This window comes from Haemaphysalis longicornis, unplaced genomic scaffold (genome assembly GCF_048455015.1).
Source record: "Haemaphysalis longicornis isolate Haplotype H1 unplaced genomic scaffold, Haemaphysalis longicornis Haplotype H1 scaffold_14, whole genome shotgun sequence".
NCBI classification, from domain to species: domain Eukaryota; kingdom Metazoa; phylum Arthropoda; class Arachnida; order Ixodida; family Ixodidae; genus Haemaphysalis; species Haemaphysalis longicornis.
Genome location: NW_027526245.1, coordinates 54,428,468 through 54,449,028, shown reverse-complemented (window position 1 = coordinate 54,449,028; position 20,561 = coordinate 54,428,468). Strand labels below are relative to the sequence as shown.

At 47.6% G+C, this 20,561-nt stretch overlaps 1 non-coding gene across 1 annotated transcript; it reads right to left on the bottom strand.

Annotated features, from left to right (window-relative positions):
- Positions 1 to 14,552: 14,552 nt before the first annotated feature.
- On the bottom strand, positions 14,553 to 14,624 carry Trnar-ucu (transfer RNA arginine (anticodon UCU)). Its single transcript has one exon. It is a non-coding gene; the product is annotated as a tRNA-Arg (tRNA).
- Positions 14,625 to 20,561: the final 5,937 nt, after the last annotated feature.

The following is a 20,561-nucleotide window of genomic DNA, read 5'->3' as shown; positions in this document are numbered from 1 at the left end:
CGCTCCTCAAATACAGGTACTTAAACACCCTCGCGGCCCATCTTTCGTCCTCCATGTCACGAAGTCGCTCCTCAAACTTTATCTTGCTCTGCGCCTCCCTCGCCTCGAAAGACGACCAGCCCATATCCCCTTGTACCGCTTCATTTGTAGTTTTACTGTGGGCCCCTAGGGCCAATCTGCCTACCGCCCTCTGATTTACTTCCAGGCCCGCTTGGGTCTCTGACTTCATGCACAGAACCGAATTAGCGAAAGTTAATCCTGGTACCATGACCCCTTTCCAGACTCCCCTTACCACCTCGTATTTGCTGTATCCCCAGAGGGCTCTATGCTTCATTATAGCCGCGTTCCGTCTTCCTTTCGTCTTAAGGTGAGCCTCATGCGCCTGCGTGTAGTCTTCGCTGTTGTTCAGCCATACTCCTAAATATTTATACTCTTTCACCAATGGTATTTCTACTTGCTGTACTGATACTGTTTTGTGCTCCTCGCCGTCATTAAAGACCATGATCCCCGATTTTTCTCTGCTAAAGGATAGCCCTAGGTGCGTCGCTTCTTCACCGCATATATCCATCAAGCCCTGCATACTTATCCGGTTGTCCGCCATCAACAATATGTCGTCTGCATACATTAGTCCCGGAACCCGTTGTTCCGCCACCTGCCCGTTTTTCATGTAGGATAAGTCGAACCCCATCGTGCTGACTTCTAGCTTCCTTTCTAACCCCGTCATGTAGATCATGAACAGCAGCGGAGAGAGAGGACATCCTTGTTTCAGACCCTTGTAGGTGTATACAGGCCTATTGTATGTTACCCCCTCCCACACTATTTGCACTTGGTTCTCCCGGTATAGCTCCCTGAGTAAGCTAATGAATTCTGCCCCAACTCCCTCGTCCTCCAGGATACTCCAAAGCCGCTCCCTGTCTACATTATCATAAGCCGCTTTAATGTCCAGAAAGGCTAACCACAAAGGTCGGTTTTGCATTTTCGCCACCTCTATGCATTGGCTTACCACGAATAAGTTGTCGTCTAGTCTTCTGTCCTTTCGAAACCCATTTTGAAGCTCCCCTAATATCCTATTTTCTTCCACCCACTGCTCTAGTTCGAACTTCACTGCCTGCATTGCTAACCTGTACAGCACTGACGTGACGGTTACTGGCCTATACGAGCTTGGGTTTTTCCTGACTCCTTTGCCCTTGTACACTAAGTTCATCCTGCTCATTTGCCACGCGGCTGGTATTGCCTTTTCTTCTATCCTTGTTCTGATGGCTTGCAGTAGCTTTCCCTTGCTCTTTGGTCCAAACTGGTTAATCAACTCCATCGGTATCCCATCCGTGCCTGCCGCGGTATTCTTGGGGACCTTTTCCTCTGCTCTTTTCCATTTCAGCTTGTCCCCATCTATCTCCAGACCTTTCGGCCTACCCGCCGCGACATCTCTGTGTCGCTGCGGGGCCTCTTCATCCACCTTACCGAACTTCTCCGTGATGATTTTGTGCAGGTATGCTAATGCTTCCTCTCCCTTGAGCATCTGTCCCTGCTCGTTTTCTATAGTACCGCCTTCTGTGGGACTCGTACGTTTCCCTAATGCCTGCACATGGTTCCAAAACCTTCTCGGCGCGTCTCTACCCCTTCCTCGTATTTGCGTTACCCATCGCTCGCTGTCCCCCTTTATTTTCGCCTGCACTAATTGCTGCACTTCCTGTTTCATTTGCTTATACTGCTCCCATTTTAGGTCCACCTCCTCCTGATGTCTCCCCATCCTCTTGGCCTGCTTGTGCTCTCTAGACGCCTGTTTACGCCTCTCTATCGCCGCCTTTATTTCTTTGTTCCACCAGCTTTTGGGTGTTTTTTTTCCTCTCCATCGGTTGGACCCCTCTGCCTTGACTATTTTTTCCTGCATAGTCTTGATGAGCCTGTCATATTCCCACTCTTCTCCAGGATTTCTTTCTATGTCAGCCTCAATGCTTTTGGCTATATCCGCAATTTGTTTGCTGTTTAACTTTGTGCGCTGCTCCCGTCGACCCGTTTTTTCGCCCCCCAGTTTCCCAAAACTCAGGTTTATGCGCTTGTGGTCACTGCCCAGACTGTGGCCCCCTTCCTCATCTATGGTCATGCCATCCAACCATTCATAAAGTCCCTCTGAAATAAGGCAGTAGTCAATACTCGACTGTCTCCTACCACACTCCCACGTTATTTGACCCTCGCATTTTTGTTCCCTATTTACTATGATCAGCTTCTGGTACTCACACATATCTAGCATTAGATTTCCGTTGAAGTCGGTGTACCCGTCTAGATCTTCAATGTGGGCGTTCATGTCCCCTACCAATAGTACCTCCCCAGAACGCTTCAAATCTTCGATGTCCTTTTTCAGACACGCCACCAGTTTTTCGTTTTGTTCTTTGCTATCCTTACCCGTCCACAGGTAAGACACCCCTAAAGCCATCTCTCTACCCTCCACTATCCCTTTCATCCACACATGGTCTTTACAGTCTTCTTTCACTCTCTTCCAATTAGTCCCCTGCCGTACCAGCATACCTACTCCTCCGCCTTTTCTCAATCCAGCCGTCCTGTTACAACCTTCCCATACATACTCTCCGATTACCGGAGGTTCCTCCAAGTCCCTCAGGTGCGTCTCGGTCACAGCGTATACCTGGATATCTTCCTCTTCTAGCTGCCTAGTAATCTCCATCCACTTCTCTCTTTTCCTGCCACCCTGCATGTTTATGTACGCGATATTCAGTTTTCCCCCTCTCTTCTTTACACGCCGTCATCGTCCCTTTCGTTTGTCTGCACCGATCTGCACCGGCCCCGCTATCTCCCTTTGCTCCTTGCATTTGTCTACGCCATCTTCGCAAAGGCCTGTGGGCCCCCTAAAAAAGCCACAGTTCGCGCCGCGTGTCGTCTTCCGATGGCTGCTCCCACCTGCCCGCTGAAATGCACTCCGTCACGCTGGAACGCCCTTTGTCGGCCCATCCATCGGACATCCCTGTTGATGTCTACGACAGCGAAACTCAGCTCCTTGCCCAGCTCCCGTATGTCTCGGTTTACCGCCACAACTTCCCTTTCCACATGTACCCCTCTCCCAATTATCTCTGGTACTGTGCTCACGACGACCTGCACATGTGGGCACAGCTCCCGAAGTTCCTTCACCCCCTTTTCTAGCTGCTTGCGCACTCCCGCACCCCTTCCCTGCAGAACGTCATTGGTTCCTCCTGCGATAATCACTAGGTTCTGCCCCTGCATATTTTCCCACATTTTATCCTTTGCTTTTTCTAACACTACCCTGACCGTCTGCCCCGGGAACACGCCAACCTGCACTCTCTCGTCCTCTCTCACCCGGCCTCTAATCTCCATTTCTGAGTACCGCATGTTGGAGTCCCCCGCCACTATCACCATGCGCCTTTCTTCCTTTTCCTGGCTGCCCCCCGGCGCGGCCACCTGCTCCGGCACCGGCTGAGTCAGCGCCAGTCCGGGATCGTCTTCCGGCGTGGCGTCTTTGTTCTCCTCCTTTCCCTTCTCGGGATCAAGCACTGCCGACGCATCTGCCTGGTGACCTGCTTCATCCTTTGTTTGGATGTCACCCTTCGTCGCCATTTTGACCTCCATTTGCGCCAACCTCGCTTCGAGTGCCTTCTTCTGCTCTTTTTCATGCTTCAACTCCTCCTGTAGCTCGCCTACCTGAACTCTGAGCTGCTCCTTTTCTTCCTCGAGCCGGTCGAGGCGCGACGCTAGCACACACACTCTGCACATGAAGTCCTGTCCTTCCGCGTCCTCGACCGACTCGAATCTCGTCTCCTCGAGCGGGTATTCGTGCTCGCATCCCGTGCACATCACACCCGGCTTCTTCCTCTGAGGCATGGTACTGTCCGTCCAAGGCGTGCCCAACTCTGGCTTACTTCAGTGCCGCGTTCTCGCGCGCTCCCTTCCAATCTAAAAGTAAGCCGCAACGTGCGATTCTCTCCTACAGCATCAATTCTTCTTTCACGAATTACCAACGCTTACAAACCGCCACGTGCAACAACCGCGCGACACCTCTGGTTCGGTCACTTCCCTACGCTAACTACCGCCCCTTTCAACTAGTCTAACCTACATCTCTCTCTAAAACATGGTCACTCTAAAAAAGGAATAATAAATTTGAAACACTTATCCGTTTTCGTCGTCGATGCCTCCGCCGCGCTCTGTACGTCCGCACACCTCGACAGCTCGACAGCTCGACGTCCGCACACCTCGAGCTCGACCTCGCTCGCAGTGCTCGCGCGCCATCTATTGGCGTCACGCGGCTCCATAACCCTGTTTTCTTAACGCGTTGTTTTTTCTTTCGCTGTCGTAGATGGCAATAGAGCGTACATATGAATTCAAAAGACAACTGTTACGCTTTCACTTGCAGGTAGCCCAAACAACCAAATCGTCTGTAAAAAGTGAGTGCGTTAACACAGCAACCCTGGATATAAGGAGGACAGGACAAACGCCTACCCTCCACTCAATTTATTGCAAGCGTCGTCACATTTAAACACATTCGTTAATTGGAGGCCGCATGGGAAGGTCGACCCAGAAGCGACAAAAATAAATAGGCACATTCAAAGCGAAGCGTCTGGAAACGCCATTTTATTGCCCGCGTGAAGCCACAGAATTCGGGCGAACGCACAGTTCCACCTTTTTCATGATATAAAATGCTTCTAACAGAACCCAGGTCACTGTCCTCGTGTCCTGGCTTCTGCTAAGATTTTTTCTCTGCTCCAAGAAAGGCTCGCACTCGCACGTTTCGCACTGCGCAAGTATACGCGCGCACGTCTTGCTATTCAGACAGGGATTATGCTTGTGTGCCCTTTTTTTCACACAACTGCCCGTACTAGCGGCATAGGCATTGCCGCAAGATAGGGGAATCTTGTAGGCCATCTTTTAAACAGGCATAAGTGTCTTGGCATGATTCTTTTAGCATATTTAATGTCTTGGCTTCCAAAAAATTTGCTTCACAGACGGCAAAGTTTGCGATGGGCGGAAAACATTATAGCTAATTTTCATCTTTCTGCCACCTTCTTCAAGTTGTGCGTACCCCTATGTACATGGCGAAGTACTACTGGTTTCTTCTTCAACAGGTCTGGTGGTCTACGGTATACATGGCCTTTGGCTTTAGGCACTAAGGCCTCAACAGCATCCACCAAGACAGCATGTCAGTCGCAAACCGACTGCAGTTAATCGAGATCATAGTCAGGGCTGTCTTGAGCAGTGTGTAGGCATTACGTAGTCAGTGCATACTCAAAAGCCAGAGATACTATAGCTACTTTCCCTGCCATATAAATAGCAGGAGCATCGGGAAATAGCTGTTCATTATGGCCGATTGTCACTTTTGCATTGTGACAATGTATATTTCTTATACGTAAGAATCAAAGATGCTTTTTTTTGCTTTGAAGATTTTTTTTCGAATTTGAAACGAGGGTGCTCTTTCTTGGTAAGGCTTCATATACACTACAGTATGCTAAGGGCCTAACAAATATTAGGACACAATTTAAAAGTTACGTAGAACGCCGATTGCCGACTGGCACGCTCCTACATATGCTTGCTCTTCCGCTTGGCAGTGCACTTCGCAGTCAACACACAACACTGCTCCTCTTTTGCATATTGAACATACGGGTGATTAGACAATGTTAAAATATTCAGCAAACATGGTGCTATGGTATTCTGCAAGTAACGTTGTAACAAAATTATGAGTGTTGCGGCTACAAACTTTCAAAAGCGACATTGCCTGGGGCGTGTTTCTCTGCACACATTTGTAGCATTAGGAAAGATAGGGGGGTGCCCGTGTTCTCTTGCTAGGCCTTGATCGGGACAATCCGGATAATCTATTCGGCATTTAGAACAGTAGCAGTGTTCGCAATACAGCTGATCGCATTCTGCAGGGGGCCTGGCTCGTGCCATTCCTTGAACACGTAGTTCACAGAGTATTTTCTCTCTATCTGGAACAGAAGATAAAGGAACAAGGCGGTAAATATTTAGAAGCGTAAACATAATACATAAGAACGATTTCGACGCTTCAACCACCGTATATTGTGCGAAAGCAGCATGCAGTTCAATTTATAAAGCGTCGTTTATTCAACTATGTTCTTCTGGGCAATTCTGGGGTATGGTAGTACTTGCTGGCCTAGCGGAAGAAGCCATCGGGAATACACTCTTGTCAAAAACTTCACCTTTTACTTTGAAATATTGCGTTTTGTGACCCACTGGTGCGGGTACAAGCAGCATTTGGGTAGGTGACAGTTTTTTAGAATACGCCACTGCTTTGGCTTAGCATAACGCCTTTATGTCTCATTTCGTGAACGGATAACCATAGAATAAATGCCCTTACTACAATACGTATGTCCGGAACCACGGGGCGTAGCGCAACGCCAGAGCAACATGCCTACTGCGGTAGGCTTTCAGTACAGAAATGCCCGTGCGGTAGTGGAAAACGAAGCACGAGCTCCTCGTTTTATTTATGCTTTTCATTATATGTAGACGACCATAAAGCGCCGACGGTTCGCGCTCACGGAAAGAGCTCTGATGACCCCCGCCCTAACGAAACATGGAATTCCACAGGGCTTTGTGTTGAATCTGGAAGTAGGCAGACGAACGGTTGAGCTGGCTACTTCTGAACGGGGTTTGTTGGGTGGAGTTTCGAGGCACGCCGGCTTGAGGCCGTGCAAGAAGGCGGCTTCTTCGAGACCAATCAGGGTGGTAGCGGACTTCACCATCTTATTTGGGACACGGCGCGGCTCATCGTAGGAGGGTAGAAGACGTGTCTTTGCATTGCGACGTCTCACCCGAGAAAACCATGTGTCGAGGTTGCAGGGTTTCAACGCACAAAAATGCTGCGGCCACGTGATCAAGGTAAGACTGGGCGCAGGTGCTGTATGTAAAAAAAATTAATGGGAAATCTCAGAACGGCCTCGTGCCGCAACTTAAGACGGATCCAAGATGAGTTAAGAATAATCGAACTTTTCCTCGATAGACGCGAGCTCAAAGGTCTACTTCGGTGGCAGAAGAAAGGAAATCCTTATTCTGATTCCCCGCAAAGGTGTAATTTTTTTCAGAAATTGTTGTAGACGGTAACGATGGAAAGGACAGAAAATGGTCGTGCTAAGGAGGTGTAGATGAAACATCCTCCACGTTACTGTCTGAGGTAGCTTTATCGACATTAGCGCAACTTAAGATTCAGGCATTCAAAGCACAAGAGTTTTAGAAGCAGTGATGGTTGCTTTTCTTGATGATCTGAACAAGGAGTTGCAAGTTTCCGACGCATCTGTACATTCAAGGGGCACATAGGAAAATAGTTTTGAGGCCTCTGAGCTCCCTGTCTAATTACTTGAATGGTTCTTACTCAATGGAGCCTTCAGAAATTATATTCAGAGCAATGAAGCAGGAGAAATGTGCACTTTTTTTTCAGTTTATCGGAGGACTGACATTCTCAATCGAAGACTGCTTTGTATTTCTTCGTTGAAACACAACCGTTTTCCCATTGTTTTTAACAAAGTTCAGACAAAGGGTTTGCTAAATCACTAAATTCGGGTTATACAACTTGTTGCTGGGCTAGTTGGTTCATGATCATAACAACTGGGATTGGCGCTATAAAGAACAGGACACACGTAAGAAAAAACGAACAGGAAGCGCCAGTCCTGTCCGTTTTTTCTTACGTGTGTCCTGTTCTTTATAGTGCTAATCCCAGTTGTTATGACAATAAATTGGGGTCGGCGTTACGTAAGTACGTATTTTCTTGCTTTGCTCGTTGGAACATAAAAATTGGAGAGCTGCTACTATCACGGCAGAATAGATCCTTTTTTATTAAGGAGCGTAAAGGCGTAGGCGTGGAAGAGTGGGCACTGTTGCAAGAAACAAAATTTTGGGAGGGTATTTTCTGAGAACTTTGAAATCATGGTAATAGTTATTCTGCGAATTCGTGGATGTTGGAACCTGATATCACACATTGAAATAACAAAAACTTCGTAGGGATGGTTCATGTGCTGTTGCTGTGGCAGTTTCTTATCTCTGGCGCGCGGCAGAAACGATCGTGCGTAATACGACTGGCTTTGCAGTTAGCGACCTGTCCATGCTCGCCGATCCTGCGTGCCGAATTTCTTATTGCTTGTTTAGTTTTTTTTTTGTTCTTTTGGACGCCACTGCACCAGTTGGCGCTGCATTACTCCCAATTTCCCGTTGCATACGCGTTTTATCCCCATTCCATCGTTGCTACTTCGTCGTTTTCTCGGTCCGTTGCGGTCAGCTTTTGCCGATTCCCACTTGGGCACGTGCACAACTACTGTGGCCTCGTCGATGTGCCCAAATGAGGGTTTTTGACGCGAGATTATTACTTGGCTAGGCAGGCGAAAGCACGCACACGGCCGGCGTACACTGAACGCGCTCCGACTCGGATATCATCCGCAATGAAGTGTCCACAGCTGCTAACCATTTGCTAACGCCTTTCATGGCGTTCAACGCCTTTGAAATATGAAAGTATAAACCATCTTAAAATATTCAGCGCCTTTCAAGAGAAAGAAATTATACAAAATTAACAAGAGGAAGCACTCTGCGCGCAATGTTTCAAATAGTGCAACAAAACAAAAACACGGGAAGAAACACTCAGCTCGTGGTCGATTCGCATTGCCTTACAACGCATAGCTAGAGTATACAACAAGAACAATACTGTGTGCGTCAGAAATTCTCCCCGCAGTCTTGGTAGACCTTCAGCTTATATGCAGGCAGTGTAGCAATACCACGAGCAGCGATTTTTTGAAAAAGTGGCTGCATGTGAGTCTTAAACTAAGGTAGGTTATAGTCGACTTAAGCAAGAGCACGGCCGCTGGATGGGAACGTGAGTGCGCCCTTCATCCAGCTCTGCGGCAAACCTAGCCAGAATTAAAGGTTCCGATCGCTTAGGTACGATGGCAGTGGCTCAAAAATATTTCCCGAAGATAACCATGATTCTCACAGCAAGCATTTAGCGGGGACGGTTGTCATACCAAGTTTGCCATTTGTTGGACAGCGCTCGGTTATGGTGAAAGCGCCGCAGCCGCTGAATAGGTGGCGTCGATTAGCGCTGCTTTCGCTGGAAAAGCATATTTCCCGGTAAGAATGAAGCACTTCCACCCACGGAGAGGCCCTGTCGGAGTGTTCACACAAATCCGCGCCTCCCCTGTCCACTTTTGCACGTGCATAGACGAGATTCACGTCAACTGAAAGTGCCTCGATGTAAACAGAAAGTCGATAATGTTTCCGCATACCTAGCCGAACTGAAATGCTCGAAATGCATAAATTCCAGTCGCGCAGGCGGCAATAATAGCAGTGTAGTTTACTTGTATCCGTTGATGTTGGCAAAACAAAGAAACGGATCTATTGATCTAACTATTATTTCTCGTTGCTGGCTGGTATATAGGTAGCGATCTTTACAATCGGCACCGATTAGTATTACCGCTACTTTTTATGCGAGGAATGTCCGGCCGCACTGCGAGCCAACCGAAGCTGCGAGTTTGGGGATTAAAATTAGCCCCATCTGATGGAGCCCTCAGTCCCTACGCAGCAGTCTTTTGGCACGCCGGCTCCCATTATTTCTGGCGGCGATCGGCAGGTCGCTGTCTATAAAGCCGGTCGTGGTGTGTAATGTCTCGTGTGTAGATGTGGACAGATAAAATAACGATCGGCCGTTATCCGCAGCGTCGCTCTGGCGACAGGTGGCTGGCACGTCGCATCTCCACTAAAATTTGAAAAAGGAAATCGCACAAGACAACCACGACGACGAGTTCCTCCTTAGCCACTCTCTTCAGAGGCAACAAAAGAAGACCGACTCAATACTGCACCATCTGTGTGGTGTTCTAGATATCGAGAGGACGGGAGCGTGATTGTGCGCGGATAAGTGATATTCGGGAACTAATATCGTCTAACTGATGCGCAACGAAACTTAAAATTGTGCCCCGCCCTGGTTTCGTGGTGATCTGTGCGCGCACGTCAACCAGACAAGGATATATTGATTTTGATTGATTGTTGGGTTTAACGCGCCGGAGCAACTGGCGATGAGGCGCGCCGTAGTGGAAGGCTCCGGATTAATTTTGAGCCCCTGGGGATCTTTAACATGCGCCGAAATCTCTGGCACACGGGCGTTTTTGCTTCTCGCTTACATCAGAAAGCGGCCGCCGCGGCTGGGAATCGAACGCGCGACCTCGTGCTCAGCAGCGCAACCCCTTAGCCACTCAGCCACCACGGCGGGTAACCAGACCAGGAACTTTGACGACTGGCGTTGGAGGCGGCGGCAGTTGCAACGGAGAGAGCGCTCGCCCTGGAGGAGCTCAAAGGCGTTGCGCCTGGAGTCCGATTGACGCGAAAAAAGTCTGTGCCGTAACGGTAATAAACTGCGTTGGTTTGCTCTGCACAAGTTGGTTGACTCTCTTGCTGCTACCACTGCTTCCCGTAAGCGTCATTTTAGATGCAGAGCATCTGATTCACTCGCCTTGTCCCTCCGGCGTCGTCGTCGGCGGCGGCGGCGTTGTCCGCCCCTCCCCCATTATCCTCGCCGCGCCAGCTGCGCTCTCCGCCGCTCACCCCCTCTCCTCTCCGATAGCGAACACTCTCTCGCGAGGGGCATTGGATTGGATTGGATTGGGTTTGATTGGATTGGCTTGGCTTGGCTTGGCTTGAATTGGATTGGATCGGATTAAAGTGGATTGTGTTGGATTGTGTTGCGTCATAGCCGCGGCACGTTGCGTCATAGCCGCGGCAGACGCGCTGGGGCCAGCGCATGTGCAGTACTCTCTCTTCCGCGATTTCCTCTCCTATGGGCGCACTGCGCATATAACCGGTGTGCCGTTCTCGGGCGAAGCAACATCCACGCTTGGCTCAAACACCAAGAGTCCACGCCGCTTTACAAGTACGCCAACGTCGTCATCGACTGGGACCGGCTTACGCAGTCCCCTCAACGTTATGCGCGCTATTAAACGCGGTCCCTTCGCCGCTCCGCCAACGCGTCGCATCTACACAGGGGTTCCCGCGAGGGGAGGAGGGAGTTTTTTGTCAATCTTCGAGCTGCCTCTTTACCTCTTTGGGCTGTAAAGAGCATCGTTAAGTAGCGCTTGAAACGGGACGACAGTCGAGAAGACACACACGGCGGCGCTGTGTGTGTCATGGCGCCGTCATGTGTGTCTTCTCTACTGTCATCCCGTTTTAAGCGCTACTTAAGGATGTATCAACACCAACTAGCCCAACTGTCTATTTTACTGTAATGAGCATTTTGACTAGGTTTGCCACTGCTGGCGTTCGCCATTGGTGAGCTTGGGAGAATTATACCCCTATGACCCACCTTAAGGGAAGGGCAGAGCGAGTGCGATGACAGCTTGCGGATCAATCTTGCAACTTTTTGTATCATAGTCGTTAGGATTGGGTTTGGCGAAAGCCCTTCCTTTCGCAAACTTTATGAATGTCAGGGGCCTTTTATCATGGAGAGCATTTGTTGCTTTGTGTTTTTATGTGCAATAACATCTCAACATTCGCAAAAAAAGCAATCTCCGAAAATGCACGCCGCGAAACATTCTAAAACTATTCATCCGAACTAGATGACGCCAGAAAATTGCGGAAGTAAAGGTATTAATGCTTCCGGCACTGTTGATGATTACAAATACACTGCGCCGAAGCCAAGAAAAATGATATTCTATTTCGCATCTAAGAACCTTCGGTCAGGAATACCCTACGCTGTAAACCTTTTGTGGAACTCGAATGCCGAACATGCCATTTCATAGTAGATGCGAAAAGAAAAGTTTCCTTCCCTAATTCTGAAATGATGCAGGATTGATTTTACCCGCTCTGCGAGTAAGGGAAGGGGACGTTCCCGATAACTGCTATAACGTTTTGCGAAACATGAAACGTTTGACAAGATTTCGGGGAAAGGGTGAGTGCAGAATGTGTACCCATGCCCGCTCGACTGGTTTGGGTAATTCATCTACACTGCGTAAACGCGAAGGGCGTGAAAGCGAATTTTTCAATAAGCTAGAATTTCTAGCATGATTGAACGCTACCGCAAATTTTTTTAAGCATTTGGGGAGTATCGCTCCTGCTCACAAAATATTCCTCGCACACTCAACGCAACCCAACCACAGCTTTGTATAAGATATTTAGAAGCATATTGAAGAGCGAACATTTATCGTTCGAGGTGAATGCCAAATCTGCCCTAGTTTTTAAGTATCCCACGTTTCTGCGCGTTCACATCTCAGCATTCGCAAAGCTAAGGAGGGCAATGCAAGAACTAATCGCACTAGAGGGGATGGCATCAACTTGCCCTCGGGGGTGACCGTCACACTTGTAGAATTTCGCGACAACTTTCGCGAATTTCGCGACAAGACCACGGAATTTATTGCATGTGCCTCAATCTTGGGATTTTTCCCACACGTAGATATTACAAGCATTCCTTAACCGAATCTAGGCCATCATACGTTTACGGGAAGCTCCCGCTTCAGCAATTGGCGAGGCATTTTGCTGACTCTGTTCGTATACAATACAAGTGCAAATCACTTTTCAATTTGCAGCTCATTTCCCGGCATGCAGTGTGGGCTATGGCAACGATGCGTAAACAAGGACGCGTGCCTCCAACGATGCCAAAATCCAACCTCAGCAATTTCAAATTACCCGCTGATTTGCCGGCGTGCCCCGCAGCTGCTGTAAATAGTGCGTGTCCATGCAACGCCACCCCGCAACTTCCAAATTAAGGGGTGATTTCCCTGCATGTAGCGTGGCCGAATGACGACAGCGTAGACATTGCGACGGCCCAGCGGTAAACAAGTGTGTGCAGCGGTCTCAAAACCCAAACTCCGCCGTTTCTAAACAGACGCTGAAATCTCAGCATGCAACCTAACAACCGCAGCGTCCAAAGCTACAGCAAAGCGGTACTACATAACGCGTGTCTGAAACGCCACCCCGCAACTTTCGAATTAGCGGCTCATAACCAAGCATGCAGCACGTCCTAACAACGACAGCGCCCATGCCAACGGGTCAGCGCAAAGATCACCCCAAACTATTTGCATAGAACAACAGCCTGTCTGCGTGGAGCACTGGGTTAGAACGTCAGACTAGTAAGCCCAGAGTTCCTGTTCAATTCCCTTGCCAGCTGGAAAGCGAATGTCTTTCCTCGGCCTCTGCTCGTGCCGAGCAGGCCAACTACGCCATCGGTCTCGTAAACAGGTAACTAACCTATTAGTTAAGACAGAGTTAATCAAAAACTGCTTCTCGGTGACACTTGGACAGATGGCTTGTCTACGGCTTGTCGAGAGTGGTCGACCAGCGTTTTTTTTCACCACTTTCTTTTCGACAAAAAATTCATCTCTTTCTATGACTCACCACAACCTCCCCTTTGCTTTCCGAGGTTTTCTTGACTGCAAACCCTTATTTTCTGTCTTATTTCACGGAGCCCCTCATTTCCAATTTTCTGATTCGCTACATGCTTAGCGAGGGCCTCTGTTCTGGCAGTCTTGGTGCCAAAGGGAGCTTAAGAGGGTTCAACGCTGGTCGACCACTCTCAACAAGCCGTAGACACTCGAGTCACGGCCCGGGGGTTAAAAAGAAGGTCCCCTTCACCCCGAGTAGTCCGAGTGGCGCTGGCTAACACCCCCAAGTGCAGGAAACAAAAATACCTGAACATAACTACCCGAGAAAGTGCTGGGGAACAGCCCCGCTGGTAGCGTAGTGGTTATCGCACCAGACCGGTATTCTGGAGGTCGTGGGTTCGGATCCCACCAGGCGGGCATTTTTTCACCACTTTTTTTTCGACTCAAAAAATTCTTCATCTCTTTCTATGACCCACCACAACATCTCCTTTGCTTTCCGAGGTTTTCTTGACTGCCAACCCTTATTTTCTGTCTTATTTCACGGAGCCCCTCATTTCCAATTTTCTGATTCGCTACATGCTTAGCGAGGGCCTCTGTTCTGGCAGTCTTGGTGCCAAAGGGAGCTTAAGAGGGTTCAACGCTGGTCGACCACTCTCGACAAGCCGTAGACACTCGAGTCACGGCCCGGGGGTTAAAAAGAAGGTCCCCTTCACCCCGTATAGTCCGAGTGGCGCTGGCTAACACCCCCAAGTGCAGGAAACAAAAATACCTGAACATAAATACCCGAGAAAGTGCTGGGGAAACAGCCCCGCTGGTAGCGTAGTGGTTATCGCACCAGACCGGTATTCTGGAGGTCGTGGGTTCGGATCCCACCCGGCGGGCATTTTTTCACCACTTTCTTTTCGACTCAAAAAATTCTTCATCTCTTTCTATGACCCACCACAACCTCCCCTTTGCTTTCCGAGGTTTTCTTGACTGCCAACCCTTATTTTCTATATATATATATATATATATATATATATATATATATATATATATATATATATATATATATATATATATAGGGTTTAGAAATGAGGGGCTCGTTAGGAAATACAGAAAGAAATGCCGGCAGTCTACAACGCCAAAGAAGACATAGGGGGGAATGGTTGGACTATTTGTTACTGTTAGTGACGTTACGTTATTATTATTTTTTATTAATTACATAATAAACAAAGAAAGAAAAACACGCGCCCAGAGTGGGGACTGAACCCACGCCTTTCGATTAGATCTCGAATGCCTTACCAACTCGGCTATCTGGGCGACTATGTGCTCCTTCACTTTCTGGGGTACTTATATTTACTACAACTGTATCTGACGCTTGAGGGTGGTAGCCAGCGCCACTCAGACTACACGGGGAGAAGGGTACCTTCTTTTCAACCCCCGGGGCGTGACGCGAACGTCTACAGCCTGTCATAAGCGGGCAACTGGCGGGAAACCCTCTTATGCTACCTTGGCATCAAGGCTGCCAGAACCGAGGCCCTCGCTAAGCTTTCGCACGATAATAGGGTTTAGAAATGAGGGGCTCGTTAGGAAATACAGAAAGAAATGCCGGCAGTCTACAACGCTGCCGGGATTTCTTTCTGTATATATATATATATATATATATATATTGTTACAGCGCAGTTTCTACGAAGTACATTCTTTGGGGTTTCTAATGGAAAGGGATTGACCGAGCCCCTTGTGGTTTGGTAGAAGAGGAGGTTGAGGTGGTGACTGTGCCGGCCGCTTCCCGATCTGCTCGCTTGGCCCTTCCCGGCCCACACTACTGTAAATAAACCCATTCCATCCATCAAGACCGTGTCACGTGGTAGAAGTGCGGGGTAGCAACGTCCTGGACCCTGCGGACTCAGCGGAATCCTGCGTTCTCCGTCGGAGTAGGCGAATCGCCGACTTGCCCGTGGACCCGGCTTGCATGGCGCCGCCCCGGAATGGTGAACACCCTTCCCCAGTGGTGGTCAACGGTTGGCACCACAAGGAACCACGCTCGTTCTCTGGGAACGATGACGACGATGTCGAGGATTGGCTCAAACACTACGAAAGGGTGAGCAAATACAATCGCTGGGACACAGCCGCGCAACTAGCCTATGTAGTGGTGTATCTCGTCGAAATAGCTTTGACCTGGTTTGAAAAAGCAAAGCTCACGACATCGGCGAGCTTTGTCGAGGAGCTGAGGAAATCTTTTGGCGACCCCATTTCCCGCCGCTAAAAGGCCGAGCAGACGCTCGCGCAGCGAGCACAGGTACTGGGCGAGACTTGTACGGCATACATAGAAGAGGTCCTTAAACTCTGCTCTCTTGTAAACCCGAACATGACTGGGGAGGACAAGGTGGGCCATTTGCTAAAAGGTATAGCGGAAGACGTATACCACTTCTTGATTGCAAAGGAAAACCTAGCCTCTGCAGCAGACGTGGCCAGCTACTGCCGCGCATTTGAAGCTCTCAAGCTTCGGCGGATTTGCCCCAAATTTGGCCGTCTTCCAAACGTTCCCACTGTCGCTAGCGTGGACAGTGGTCCATCTGGGGATATGCAATCCTTGGTTCGCCGTATTACACGGGAAGAACTAGGGTATCAAGTTCAAGCGTACACCGCCGGTCCGCCTGCCTATTCGGGGCCTCCTGCAAATTGCGTGTTCCACCAGCGCGCCGTTCACGAGCCTTGCCTTCAAGTACCCCGCACCTCCACCACGTGACACGGTCTTGATGGATGGAATGGGTTTATTTACAGTTGTGTGAACCGGGAAGGGCCAAGCGTACAGATCGGGAAACGGCCGGCTGTTGTTGTTGTTGTTGTTGTTGTTGTTCCTTGATATTATTGGCGCATACCCAATCAGGGGATCGGCCAAATATCAGTCGTTAATTCGAATGAGATTACTGCCTAGGTGGATGATTCAAAGAAATTAGAAAAAATTGGAAGCTTTTTTTTGTTGCGTTGGAGTAATTGAGTTTGGAATTTGGTCAATATTGAAACAAAAAAAAGGAAATAAATAAATAAATAACTAAATAAAGAAAAATAAGAAGAACAAGGACAAGAAGAAGAACAAGAAAGGGAGAGGAGGAGGAGAATAATAATAATAATAATAAAATATAATCAAAAATCACAAATGAATGCTTTTGGAGGGCTCAGGTGAGGTGCCAGAAGAAGATGCGAATTAGGTTGTAAATCTTTTGGAATTTTCTATGAAGCGCAGAAGAGCAGAACAAACATCCCGGCACACTCACCACCTCAACCTCCTCTTCTACCAAACCACATGGGGCTTGGTCAATCCCTTTCCATCAGAAACCCCAAAGACAATGTCCTTCGTAGAAACTGCGCTGTAACAATATATATATATATATATATATATATATATATATATATATATATATATATATATATATATATATATATATATATATATAGATATATATACATATATACATATCAAGGTTGCAGTCGTCATCGCCAGTGCTATTCGGCTGTTTCCGAGATATTTATTAGTGCCGAATGACGCGTGTTTGTCTTTAATACAGTGCTAAATTGGCGAAAATATAAGTCGAGAAAAAATCCGCCGTTTTTCTGGCAGCGGGAGTCGAACCAACATCTCCGCATAACGCGTGCGGTGCGTTAACCAATTACGCTACCCCGCAGCGACTCCCCTCTCGACTTTTACCGGGGGGGTTTATATTTACAAGTGCTCTGAGGCCGGACAACTAGCGCCACCCCTCGACTACCGCGGGAGACGTAGAACGTCTTTTTTCCCAGCGGCCGCCACGTAAGACGTTGTCGGAGGTCGGGGTTAGTAGTTGGCATATCCGAACTGCTGGAGCCAGAGTCCTCGTAATGCATGTAGCAGAACAGAAAGATACGGGACGAGGGACTCAGTAAGGACACATATCAAGGTTGCAGTCGTCATTGCCAGTGCTATTCGGCTGTTTCCGAGATATTTAATAGTGCCGAATGACGTGTGTTTGTCATGTTTCTTTAATAGAGTGCTAAATTGGCGAAAATATAAGTCGAGAAAAAATCCGCCTTTTTTCCGGGAGCGGGAGTCGAACCTCGAACCCACATCTCCGCATAACGCGTGCGGTGCTATATATATATATATATATATATATATATATATATATATATATATATAGCTATATATAAACATATATATATATATAGGTAACGTGTTCACTAAGTAGACAAACAACAGTTCGGTTCTCGTCCTTTCACCCCTTCTTCCTCCTCCTCTGGCAGCTGTCCGGCTCTCCGTCGACCTATTCCCCTTCCTGTTACACAGGGGCCGCTCATCTGTTGTCAACCCTCCTGGGTTGATACGGCACTACGTTGCACATAGACGCAGCTTCCACGATGTTATTAGGTCCATTGTAGTATATGTACTTCAAAATTCCTTGTTTGCGAGCAGTCTTCACAACCATGTAGGGCCCTGAAAAAGGAGCCTTTGAACCCTGCAAGCTTTTCCGGACAACGACATAATCTCCAACGTTAATTTTCGGAACCTTGCCCGTGTGAATACGGTCGTAATGCTTCTTCATTGCGAACCGGTACCTTTCATTTTCCCCCTTGGCCTTTCTTGTTCACGGAGTACTATTGAATCAGTAATCCCCAGGAGGTGATCGGCATGCAGCCACTTAGATTTCCCATGATATGCAAAGTATGGACTACATCCTAAAGCTTCTGTGTGCGAGTGGTTGTGGTGCGCAACAGCGGCTTCTAGAGCACATTTCCCGCCCCTTTTAAAATCTGGATAGAGGGAAATGAACTGCTTGATGTCACGTATAGCTCTCTCAGATAACCCGTTCGCTTCAGGGTGGTATGGCGCTGAGAAACAAAGCTTCACATTGCGCTGGAGAGCCCAATTCTTCAAATTCTCGCTCCTCAGCCCCTGACGTCCTCAGCCCCCTACAAACTGTGTCAGCAGCATGGCAACGTTAGCAAATGTTTAACATATTTTATATCAGCCGACACTTGGTCTTGTATACAATCAAACAAAGCAATCGCTGTCATCAGCAGAAAAATAAGCAAAACTGAAAAAGCCGATAGATTAAGGTATAAGAAATGAGGTCAGCAAGACATAAACGAAGGATAAAAACACAAAAGTTTACCGGGAATGATAAGACGTCGATAAAAACATGAACAAAAAAAGCGCGCCAATCCGTCCTGTGAAGGTGGTTGGGAAGCGAAGCTGTAAACGACACCCACAACGATTACCCATGCGACTTCACTTTAATTGACAAACGTGGCTCTAGAATAAGTGAAACCGGAAACCTAACCAGAGCCTTCATTACTTCAAAGAGATATTCTTTCCTAAGATTAAATCAATGCATGGTTCATCAACGGTGGTTGGTTGAGTTGTTTTGCCGAAGCACATGAGCGGAAACGTTTTTTTATAAAATTAAAGGAAGCTAAAACCCGGTTTTAGGCCGTTTGCTAGATGTGTTTATGAAAGAACTCAAATATGTTGGAGAGAAGTTTGCCATCCTAATTTGATAGGCTATAATTGGGCCATTTCGAATATCCAAACCCGAATACTCGGTTCTGGAAACTATTAGCCGATATTCGGAGCCTCTCCCGTCGGTATTATTACCTTCAGTCTAGTCATTTTTTTTATTCTCTAACCTAGTACAATAATGGCAACTACCTGACGAGCGCCATTAACGCAAGTGACTGACTAACAGACTCATCAAGACCCGACTAAAACTGTTGGACGTAGAGATTGCAGATTTCGGGAGTAGATTCCTATCAAGGCGTAGGGACATACTAAAAGTAATGCTTAGGAATAACACCCCTGAGACGGCAAAAACAACAATTGTATTCTGATAATTATGTATATTACTCTTCAACCGTGGGGCTATCAAACTGGTTTTGTATGATAGATGTTACTCGTAAGAGTATCCAAGAGCCAGTTTCACGCTTACGCCCCAGCCGACGCTTGCTGGTAAAATGCTGGTTTGGGGACTAAACTGGGCGTTTTTACGGATTCTTGAAGGTGCCTATGGCTACGTCAATGTTTTTTTTTCGGGTCTTTATAGTTGGGCTTTTGTCTTGTTGGTAAATATTACTCACAATATACGTAAGATATCTATGTAAGATTGTTGTCCCGAAGACTAGGCTAAAAGGGTGAGGAGGACCTTATTTCAAAATACACGCCCAACTTTTGTCAAGATGTAGCAGCCTGACCTAGCTGACGTTCTTCGAAATTGCAGACCGGATGCAGAAACATTTTCGAAATATATTTTTCAGTAATTTCTTATTACATCACACAACCATTGAAATATTGTTCCGATGTTTGCTCGTACACGCAACCAGTACGAATGTCAAAAGGCTGTTTTACGAGATTTTCTCTAACCAATCACTACAGGGACTAGTTTGAATTTTGGTAAATAACGTGTTCTTGGGAAGCTCTCAAAAAAGATCAACCCGTTCATATATCCCATTGGTTTTTACTTCAAACGGGGTCGACACAAATGCCCGTTCACCCAATTTAGGCGTTTTGTCTTATAAACAGGTAAAACGATGGACGCGATCTTTTGAAGTTGCGCCTCAACGCAGTGAGTATGGCTAAGATATCATCGCCCAGCACAATATGCTGGACCTTATTCCAACTTGCATTTCCAGAACTACATTGCAATGACAATGTAGGAGCTCAAATAAGCTTTATTTATTTTTATGCAGCCCTCAAGCAAAGAAAACCACTGGACACGTATCCGCTTGCTTTGAAACCAAATGACGTCAATTGTAGTCTTCTGCCGCCCCTGCCGCGTAACTACCGCTTTTTTTCTTAACCCTTCCTCCATTCCCCTCCTCTTCCGAAGCTACGATATGAATTGATATAGTTTCGTTGTAGGCAATTACATATTCCTGCATGCCAGAGCTCGCTCGCAGTGCTCGCTAACCATCTACTGGGGTCACGCGGCTCCTTAACACCGTTTTTTACCCGCATTCGTTTTATTTTTTTTGCTATCGTAAAAGGCAATAGAGCATGTCTTTGCATTTCAAAGGCAGCTGTTACGCTTTCACTTCCAGGTAACTCAAAATCCCCAATCATACGTAAAAAATTTAGGCCATGGCAAGTCACAAAACACAAGGTTTAGCAGTGACGCCAAACTGCACTAAAACAACTTTTCGGCCACGTGGTGCATGCATAACTGAAACATTTGAGCGCAATAAACACAGCTACCCTAGAAGTAAGGAGGACGAGACAAGTGCGCA